Source organism: Ranitomeya imitator, chromosome 10 (genome assembly GCF_032444005.1).
Source record: "Ranitomeya imitator isolate aRanImi1 chromosome 10, aRanImi1.pri, whole genome shotgun sequence".
Lineage (NCBI taxonomy): Eukaryota > Metazoa > Chordata > Amphibia > Anura > Dendrobatidae > Ranitomeya > Ranitomeya imitator.
The window spans coordinates 1,245,341-1,254,475 of NC_091291.1; positions in this window are offsets into that span (position 1 = coordinate 1,245,341).

Below are 9,135 nucleotides of genomic sequence, written 5' to 3' on the forward strand. Positions count from 1 at the left end.
TACATTGCACACAATGTGATAATCCTACAGTGACGGCCATATGCCAGGCTGAGGCATCAGGGGCACACGCGTCCCACCAACATCATATTCCCAACGGTCATGGGCACCTTCCTTATAAAGTGTGCACCCTGCAAAATAAAGATACAAGTAAATAATGGACTGCACAAGCCGCACATCCTGGGGCAGAAGAACGGAGTCATCTCGGGATGTTGTGGTCAGCTTTATACTTTCTTCTCTTTCCCATATTAGAACCATAAGGCACTAAAGTGTGTCCACTAAAGGATAGTTGGGGTATGTAAGTGCCTCTCCATTGCGCCCCTGTCTCCAGGCGCCTCTCCACTGCACCGCCGTCTCCAGGTGCCTCTCCCCTGCACCGCCATCTCCAGGCGCCTCTTCACCGCACCGCCATTTCCATGCGCCTCTCCACCGCATTGACTTCTCCAGGCGCCTCTCCACTGCACCGCCGTCTCCAGGTGCCTCTCCCCTGCACCGCCATCTCCAGGCGCCTCTTCACCGCACCGCCATCTCCATGCACCTCTCCACCGCATTGACTTCTCCAGGCGCCTCTCCACTGCACCCCCATCTCCAGGTGCCTCTCCACCGTACCGCCATCTCCAGGCACTTCTCCACTGCACCGCTGTGTCCAGGCGGCTCTCCACCGCACCGCCGTCTCCAAGCGCCTCTCCACCGCACCGCCGTCTTCAGGCGCCTCTCCACCGCATCGTCATCTCCAGGCGCCTCTTCACTGTACCACTGTCTCCAGGTGCCTCTCCACCGCACTGCCGTCTCCAGGCGCCTCTTCACCGCACCGCCGTCTCCAGGCGCCTCTCCACCACACCACCGTCTCAAGGTGCCTCTCCACCGCACTGCCGTCTCCAGGCACCTCTTCACCGCACCGCCGTCTCCAGGCACCTCTCCACCGCACCGCCATCTCCAGGCGCCTCTTCACCGCACCGCCATCTCCATGCGCCTCTCCACCGCATTGACTTCTCCAGGCGCCTCTCCACTGCACCGCCATCTCCAGGTGCCTCTCCACCGCACCGCCATCTCCAGGTGCCTCTCCACCGCACCGCCATCTCCAGGCGCCTCTCCACCATACCGCCATCTCCAGGCGCTTCTCCACTGCACCGCTGTGTCCAGGCGACTCTCCACCGCACCGCCGTCTCCAGGCGCCTCTCCACCGCACCGCCGTCTTCAGGCGCCTCTCCACCGCATCGTCATCTCCAGGCGCCTCTTTACTGTACCACTGTCTCCAGGTGCCTCTCCACCGCACTGCCGTCTCCAGGCGCCTCTTCACCGCACCGCCGTCTCCAGGCGCCTCTCCACCACACCACTGTCTCCAGGTGCCTCTCCACCGCACTGCCGTCTCCAGGCACCTCTTCACCGCACCGCCATCTCCAGGCGCCTCTTCACCGCACCGCCATCTCCAGGCGCCTCTTCACCGCACCGCTATCTCCATGCGCCTCTCCACCGCATTGACTTCTCCAGGCGCCTCTTCACCGCACCGCCGTCTCCAGGCACCTCTCCACTGCACCGCCGTCCCCAGGTGCCTCTCCACCGCACCGCCATCTCCAGGCGCCTCTCCACTGCACCGCCGTCCCCAGGTGCCTCTTTATCAGCACTGACCAGTGTATACTGCCATCCGACACCGGTGTACACCATACATACCGCTGCCGATCAGTACTGACAAGCGTATACTGCAATCTGTCACCACTATACACCATATAAGCCGCTGCCGATCAGTCCACTATGTCAGGAATAACAGACGAGCGGTGAGCATACGGAATATATATACATCCTATGTAACACAGCGGTGTTCACACAGTGCGATAAACAAGCTGTGACTCAAGAAAGGTCAACATAAGCATCTATTTCCAAAACTCACAAAGTAAAGGCAAACGTTGTCCTCCATATCACAGACGGTCGTCCAACAGTCCGTATCAAACCCATTGCTGTGGGCGACAGCACCGCCGTATCGCTCGTGGGTGCGTCAGACACTTTGTTTCCGGGCTCTTAGCTCAGTCTCACACAGCTGGTATCACACACGACACTGACACCAGAACCTTCCTGCATGTTTACCTGAAGAACCGAGGCCATGGGCCACTTGTCGGACCCGGACTGGAGAGAGAGATCCGTCCCACCACCATCCCACAGACCCCTCCAAAAACAAAAGCCCATGCCGGGTTTTCCTAAATCTGACCTGATCCAATAGTTTCACCAAGTCCACACTCTCGTGTTTTGCATTGTATCCACAGATGTAACCACAGATGTAACCACAGCGCTCTCCAGCGAGGCCTCTGTGCACATCCTGGGGGACACAACGGCCCTCACACAGGATCCCCCTCATTGCTTCACACCTGATACAGCCAACGCCACAATAACACAGAACCACTCGCTGCCACCAATCCGTTATACCAGCCATTACAGGCTTCATATAGAGATTAAACATAGCACCGCCACCTGCAGGCGCCTCTCCACCGCACCGCCTTCTCCAAGCGCCTCTTCATCGCACCGCCATCTCCTAATAATAATAATAATAATTTTTATTTATATGGCGCCAACAAATTAAGAGGGGACATGTACAGACAATAAATTCGGTACAAGGTAAGACAATTTAAACAGTGACATTAGGGGTGAGGTCCCTGCTCGCAAGCTTACAATCTACAAGGAAATGGGGGGACACAATAGGTGAAAAGTGCTCGTTATTTCAGGTCTGGCAATTATAATAAATAGGGATTTTCATATAAAGCTGCAGGATCCGGTCACCTGGCGTCTCTCCACCGCACCGCCATCTCCAGGCGCCTCTCCATTGCACCGCCACCTCTAAGTGCCTCTCCATAGCACCGCCATCTGCAGGCGCCTCTCCACTGCACCGCTATCTCCAAGTGACTCCAACGCACCGCGATCTGCAGGCGACTCTCCATCACACCGACATCTGCAGGTGCCTCTTCATCGCACCACCACCTGCAGGCGCCTTTCAATCACACCGCCATCTGCAGGCGCCTCCATCGCAACACCATCTGTAGGCGTCTCTCCATCGCGCTGCCATCTCCAGGTGCCTGTCCATCGCACCACCATCTGTAGGCATCTCTCCATTGCACACCATCTCCAGGCGCCTGTCCATCTCACTGCTATCTGTAGGCATCTCTCCATTGCACCACCATCTCCAGGTGCCTGTCCATCACACCACCATCTCCAGACACCTGTCCATCGCACCGCTATCTGTAGGCGTCTCTCCATCGCACCACCATCTGCAGGCGCCTCTCCATCACACTGCCATCTCCAAGCGCCTCTTCATCGCACCGCCAACTGCAGGCGCCTCTCCACTGCATCATAATCTCCAGGTGACTCCATCGCACCGCGATCTGTAGGCGTCTCTTCATCGCACCGCCACCTCCAAGCATCTCTCCCTCACACCGCCATCTCCAGGCGCCTCTCCACCGCACCACCATCTCCAGGCATCTCCATGATCCACATCTAGCACAAGCCTCCCCTGATGCCCACAGTTAAAACAGTTCTTCCTCTTCATAAATGGCTGCTTGATATGGCAGATTGGCAAGTCCGGTATAGACAGCGGACGCTTCCCCCAATGACTGGACAGCGCTCGTTATACCGGACCTGCTGCTCTTCTGGGGGTATTGGTCACCCTCGACCGTTTCCAGGCATCTGACAGGTGGACTGTGTGGCCGGGCAGTGCCAGGATGGGAAGAGGCACCGCCAGCGATATCTAGAATCACACCAGACAGATAAGATATCAGCGCAATAATCGGGAACATCAAACAGGTCATAAACCGCGGAGACACCTGCATCCAGCAAACAACCCGGACTCCACAGGAGACATTGCCCAATATACTGCTAATACAAGAGCGACAAAGAATACCGCATATACCGCAATATGTATACCTCTGCCGACTGGTACCAAGCATGAAGAGCATACGGCCACTCACCAGTACAGTATATACACCGCCATCTGTCAGCACTGCACACCATGTATACCTCCGCAGATCAGTACCGAACATGGTGTATACGGCCACTCACCAGTACAGTATTTACACCACCATCTGTCAGCACTGCACACCATGTATACCTCTGCCGACTCGTACCAAGCATGAAGAGCATACGGCCACTCACCAGTACAGTATATACACCGCCATCTGTCAGTGCTGTACACCATGTATACCTCCGCAGATCAGTACCGAACATGGTGTATACGGCCACTCACCAGTACAGTATATACACCGCCATCTGTCAGTGCTGTACACCATGTATACCTCCGCAGATCAGTACCGAACATGGTGTATACGGCCACTCACCAGTACAGTATATACACCACCATCTGTCAGCACTGCACACCATGTATACCTCTGCCGACTCGTACCAAGCATGAAGAGCATACGGCCACTCACCAGTACAGTATATACACCGCCATCTGTCAGTGCTGTACACCATGTATACCTCCGCAGATCAGTACCGAACATGGTGTATACGGCCACTCACCAGTACTGTATATACACCACCATCTGTCAGCACTGCACACCATGTATACCTCCGCAGATCAGTACCGAACATGGTGTATACGGCCACTCACCAGTATAATATATACCACCGTCTGTATGCACATGGTCTATACCACCACTAACCAGTACTGTATATACTACCATCTGTCATCACTGTACACTATGTATACTGCAGCCAATCAGTACCAAACATAGTATATACCGCCACTCAGTGGTGTACACGATTGTGAAGAAACCAGATTATATCTTAATTACCCAGACGACAGAGAGCCAAGCGCCAAGCTCAGCGAGTCCACGAACTGGAGATGGTCCGGCAGGGGGGATACCTTCCACCGCCCGGAGCAGAGTCCAGCAGCGCTCAGATACCGAAGCCCTGGCCCGAGCACTTTCCTGTGAATGAAAAGGACGGGGACTTGGACACTTTTCTGTGGGCCTTTGAAAAAGCCTGCAGGCAGTACCAGCTACCTGCAGATGAATGGACATGATACCTGACACCAGGGCTGAGAAGCAAAGCTCTGGAGGCGTTTGCTGCCCTCCCTCAAGAACAAGATGGTGACTATGAGGCCATCAAGCAGGCTCTGATAAAGTACCAGCTTACACCTGAGGATTACTGTAGAAAGTTCCGGAACCTCCAACGTGGCCCACATGACAGCTACGGCGATGTGGAGCATGGACTCAGGACCCACTGTAACCAGTGGATCCAAGGACTGTCAGTGACCACCTTTGAGCAGCTGCGAGACCTGATGATCAAAAACCAGTTCTTACATCTTTGCCCAGCTGAGGTGCGACAGTTCGTGATGGACAGAGAACCCAAAGACGTGACGAAAGCAGCGCACTTGCCGATGCCTATGGGGCCAACCGTAGATCGGAAGTGCGGAAGCCAGTCACCACCAGCTGGAGAGGGGGTAAGCCTGCAACCAACGCCTGTACCCCTGCCAGCCTACACACCAGAGGTCCTGGCCCCATGGCCAACAGCACCAGACCTACCACCGAACCTCGCCAGTGTTTCTTCTGCAACGGGCCTGGTCATATCAGTCCCCACTGTCCAAACAAGCTGAAGAACCCCCCAGCCAAGGCCCCAGGGCCTAACGCAGCAGTTCTTTTGGTGGGTGGAGTGGCTGGGAGGGTGTGTGACAACGTACAGCACGTCACTGTAGGAGACCATGTAGCTACAGGCCTCAAGGACACTGGGGCTGAATGGATCCTCATTCGACCAGAACTGGCAGCCCCTGAAGAGATCATTCTGGGATTGGGGGCATCAGCTGTCCCTTGCCAATGGCCCGGGTTTATATTGATTGGGGTGCCGGGAGCGGGGTGAAGGAAGTGGGGCTGTCTGATAATTTGCCCACTGATGTTTTGTTGGGGACTGATTTGGGGAGGATAGTTGCACACTACATTCCTGACACCCCTCCCCAATCTGCTAATAAGGGTAACGTTCACCCTGAGGATGATGATGATGGGAGATCGCATGTGTTACCTGACCATGCTTTATCCAGTAATGATGCATCTGATAACCATTTTTTCCCTAGGATTGATGATGAAAATGTTGTAAATGTGCCAACGGAACCTGATAACCATTTTTATGCAAAAGTTGATGTGTCCATAGGTACAGGCGTGCTCAGCCACGTCGCTCTGCGGAGTGAGACGGCTGAGGAACCCCTAACAGGGCAAGTGTCTGTGCTACAGGAAATGGGGAGAGGCATGGGAACCGTGAGGAAGGTGATGCCATGCAATTGTCCAGTGCCACCGAGGAAGGTAACTGGCCCTTAAGTAGAACTGCTCCTGAGGTAATGGGGGTGGATGGGGAGGTAGTACCAGGGCCAGACTGGCCATCTGGCAAATGCCAGAAGGGCCACTCTGGTTGTGGGCCACCTTGTCTGCTTCATTGCTAACAGAATCTGTGTTCTCAAGACAACAATACTGTTAAGAGTTGTGATGGAGGTATCATTAACAATATCGGTCTAGTAGTAAATATTGCTTTCCTCCATGAAGGGTAATATTAGTAATTTATCCAATCTGATGCTTGGGGATGAGAACAGCATGGGCCTGTCTGATTTCAAATGCCAGGGCTGAATTTCATTCCCAGTCCGCACCTGGGTAGTACCCATAGCAGCGCCGGCTGATGGGTCTGTGGAAACCCCCGGGGAGACAGCCTACGTAGCTGCTGTCACCCGCAGTCAGAGTGCCCGGAACGCAGATAACGGTCTGTCTCAGGGACCCTCCTCAGTCATCGTTGTGACTGAACCAGAGATGGACCCAGAGAAGGTCCCAGAGGGTTCCCGTAGCCAGGACGTTGCTTCTGGCTTCCCCTATCCAGGAGTTTCAGGCCACTCTGCACACAGATGCGAGCCTGGAGAATTTGAGGTACCTCGCCGAGACTCTCACCTCCGTGACTAATAAGGAGAGGGTGTTCTGGGAACAAGGAAGGTTGTACCGGGAGACAGTACCTGGAAAATCGCAAAATGAGTGGTTGAGGGAAAGACAGCTGGTCGTCCCCCAGCAATTCCGAAGTGAGTTGTTGCGGATTGCCCTTGAGATCCCGCTAGCTGGACACTTGTGGATCAGCAAAACTAAGGCCCGGCTGTCTCAACACTTCTATTGGCCTAAGATGGGAACAGATGTGTCAAACTACTGCCGCTGCTATGTCGCCTGTCAAAGAGTGGGGAAGGCGGGGCCTGCTCTTAAGGCTCCCCTGATCCCGTTGCCAGTGATAGAGAAGCCTTTCCAGAGGATCGCGGTGGACATTGTGGGCCCGCTGGCCGTCTCCAGCAGCTCTGGAAAGCAATACATCCTTACTGTGGTAGACTACACTGCCCGGTACCAAGAGGCAGTAGCTCTGTCATCAACTAGGGCAGATAAGGTGGCGGATGCCCTGTTGGCCATCTTTTCACGTGTAGGATTTCCCAGGGAGATGCTTACCGATCAAGGGACCCAATTCATGTCTCGCCTAATGGAGGCTCTCTGTAAGAGAAAGCAGGTGAAGCACCTGGTATCGAGTGTGTATCACCCACAGACCAATGGCTTATGTTACCGCTTCAATGGTACCTTCAAACAGATGCTACGCATGCTGGTTGAGACCCAAAGGCGCGACTGGGAGTGGTACCTCCCACACGTGCTATTCGCTTCCTGAGTGGTTTCGCAGGCCTCGACGGGGGTTCTCCCCCTTCGAGCTCCTGTACGGCAGGCGAGTCCGGGGACCCCTTGGGTTGGTAAGAGAATCCTGGGAAGAGGAGCCGAACCCTTCTGAAGTGTCCATAGTGGAGTATGTCATGCGCTTCCGTGACAAGATGCAGACCTTGACGCAGTTGGTGCATGACAACATGACGCAGGCTCAGGCTGATCAGAAGCACTGGTACGACCAGAACGCCCGGGAGCAGACCTACCACGTGGGTCAAAAGGTGTGGGTGCTGGTCCCCGTACCAAAGGATAAGCTTCAGGCAGCCTGGGAGGGCCCGTACGTCGTCCACCAACAACTCAACCCGGTCACTTACGTGGTCACGTTTGACCACGCTCGGGGTAGGCGAAAGGCCTGGGGTGGCTGGGGGCCACCAGAGGAATGGACTCTAGGGGCCCACCCTACAGCTGTATGCAAATATCTGTCATTATAGTGGAGCATCGGCTGTAAAACACAGGCAGCTGCTGCACATCTACCGTGTGCCCCAATAACTGGGATGTATAATTACGGTATTTTTCATTAATGGGGTTCTTGGTTAAAACAAGTTATCACCGATCCATGGGCTCCACAGGATAGGTGATCGCTTCGGTCCGACCATTAGAAACTGCACCGATCGGAAGAATGTGGAAGTTTTATCCCTGACAGGACACTTTTATCACTATTTTAAAATGCAGCGGCAGGTGGGATTTCTGACCGCAGATCCATTCATTCTCTTTGGGGCTTCCAGAAAAAAACAAGTGCAGCCACTGAGGGAATGAATGGATCAGTGATCTAGTCGGACATGCCACTCCAGTCTAATGGGGATAAAAAGTTCCACATTTTGCTGAATGGGTCCAAGCAGTCAGACCACCACCAATCAGTATGTTATCACTTATCCTGTGGAGAGGTGATTACTTTTTTCCACAGGAAACCCCTGTAAGTGCATCTCAGCCGCTGTGTACAAAGCATTAAAACTCTAATGGAAATAAATAATCTTATTATAATTAATATCATAGAGAACAAATGACCGCCATACACAACACAATCCACTATACCAAGACCAATAATATCACATACAGGAAGAAATACCACCACACCATGACCAGACCAGATAGTGACCGAATAATACTACATGCAAGGGACAAATACCGCCACACCGTGACCAGATCACATAGTACCACCACTTGGTGACCAAATAGCACATACAAGGGACAAATACCACAACACCATTTCCAAACCACATATTACCACCACATAGTGACTGAATACTACAATACTGATCAGTAATAAAAAAAACAACACAATACTATCACCATAAGTGCCAGTATTCACAGGAGATCTGTACTTAGTATGCAGTGTCTGTGTAGAGGTAATACAGAGATCACTGGTGGTATTATACACAGGAGCTCTGTATATAATGTATAGGTAATACAGTGATCACTGGTGACATTGTACACAGGACCT